This window comes from Artibeus jamaicensis, unplaced genomic scaffold (genome assembly GCF_021234435.1).
Source record: "Artibeus jamaicensis isolate MK-2021 breed Jamaican fruit bat unplaced genomic scaffold, CSHL_Jam_final scaffold_537, whole genome shotgun sequence".
In the NCBI taxonomy this organism is placed as follows: Eukaryota; Metazoa; Chordata; class Mammalia; order Chiroptera; family Phyllostomidae; genus Artibeus; species Artibeus jamaicensis.
In genome coordinates, this window is record NW_026522047.1 from 1,166,615 (window position 1) to 1,168,786 (window position 2,172).

A 2,172-nucleotide genomic window follows, 5' to 3' on the forward strand; every position below is an offset into this window, starting at 1 on the left:
TGTGGGTGCGCGTGACACCCAGAGTGGGAGCGTGCCCCGCCCCGCCCTGGCCCGGCTGACGGCTCGGACCCACACGGTGCAGAACAGGTCGGCCCGGGCAGCAGAGGGGAGCAGGTGTCTTCTCCGAGCTGGCTGACCCTCTGCGCCAGGGCCTGCGCCCGGGGGTGGCGGGAGGCAGAAGGGGACCCACCCCACCTGCGGAGCGGAGAAATGCCTGCCCCCCGCGGCCTCACGTCTACCCCCGGAGGGGCTGTGCCTTCCTCAGGCGTCGGCACCTGTGTGCACAAGCGACAGGTGCCCGGTTTCCTCCCGTCGGGCGGCCTGGAGTGACCCAGGCCCGCGGTTTCCCAGCTTCAGGAACCAGGTGGCCGTGCTTCCCCGCTCTTCCCACTGTTGGGACCATCGCGTGACAGCGTGGCTGACGCGTCCGGGGTTGTGCACGTGGCCTCTCGTGGCTGCCAGACAGCAGCGCATGTGACATCAGTGGGCACAGGAAACATGTTCATGCCCCGAGCCTGCCCTCTGGCCGACTGGAGAACCACGTGGCCGCTGCACGGACAGCTGCCTGCTTCTGGGGAAGGCCTGGACTGTGGGCGGCATCCACAACATTCCGGCCACGGCCGGCCCTGCAGACCCACCACTGACAGACAAACAGACAAGCCGGACGGACCGCCGCAGTCATGAGCTGCGTGGACGGCCACTTTGTCAGCCGCTGTCACCTGCTCTTCCATAAACCAAAGTGTTGTTCACATGGGATGAGACACGTCATTTTCAGTATACAGTCTGATAAATGTCAGTAATTGTGGTCATTCACGCACCCCCGCAATCCAGACAGCGAGACCCAGAGGCCCTGCTCTCTGGACCCCGGTTCGGCCGTGTTCAAGGTCCACGGGAGGGAATTATCCCGTCTTTGTGTCCAGTGCTGTCAGTGAGTGAACGCCCCTGAGCATCGCTGGGGACACACACCAGTTCACTGTCTGGGGAGACTCCCACTCAGGGCTGGACATCTGACTGCTTCAGGCCCCCAGAAATTTGGAGCAGCGCAGCTCTGAATGTCCCCATCTGTGTCTTTATATGGGGATGCATGTTCTTATCTAGAATGTGAAGCTGGGGTCTTAGAGAAAGTATATACTTCGTTTGCAAGACTTTGTTCGCCAGAGTGGCTGTGCCCATTCACGGCCCCTCAGCAACACAGGAGCACCCCACACACTTCCCATCACGGCTGTATCTGGCTGCTCGCGGACTCGCGAGGTGACGGCAACTTTGCCCCGCCTGGTGGCTGTGCCGTGGGCCACCCCTCCTGGGCGGCCGGCCCACCATCTTTCGGGCTGCGAGGGAGGCTCTGCCGCAGTGTTTCATGCATTTAGATTGAATCGTAAGAGCTGCTTTTGTATTATGCCGAGTGCAAACCCCTTTCAGAAACATATTTTCCAAAATTTTCTCCTTGGCTCTGTCTTCCCACTGTGGTAGCTGTCTCTCTAAGGGCAGAAGTTTTTAACCTTCGTGAGGTCTGTTTCACTGTGCAAGCTCCCAGGTGAGCCACAAACCCAGACACGTGCACACGCTCACACAGGTGCACACGCACCCTGCCCGCAGTGACAGGTTGGGCAGAAGCCTCCGCAGGGGGAAGGCCCCGGAAATGGCGGTGAGCGGAATCTGAGAGTCCATCTCACCATCCCGGGTCGGACGCCTCCCTGGCAGGGGGCCGCCCACCTCTTGGGGGCCTGACCCGGGCTTCACACACACACACACACGCGCGCACACACACACACACACACACACACACGCAGGACGGGGAGGCGGGGCAGCCCTGGAGAAGGGGGTTACTGGGGGGGGTCACATTCTGCCCGTGAAGTTTGCCAAAGCCAGGCCAGGCAGATGTGTGCGACGTCACCTGTGCCCTGCACGCAGAGCCTGGTGACAGGCCCCGCGGGGGCGAGGGGCCCGCTGGGCCTTCGGGACACACTGAGCCCTGGGCGAGCAGCCCACCGCGCCGCCCGCTGAAGCACAGCCACACAGCGTCTCTGCCTGAGTTTATTTTGAAAGTAAAGATTTGAACAAAGGCCCGGAAAATAAATATCTACGGAGAGGATGCCAGGGGGTGAGGATTAGGGGGTGAGGAAGCTCGGAGGGTGAGCAGGTCGGGGGTGCGGACGGGCGGGGCGGCCCTGC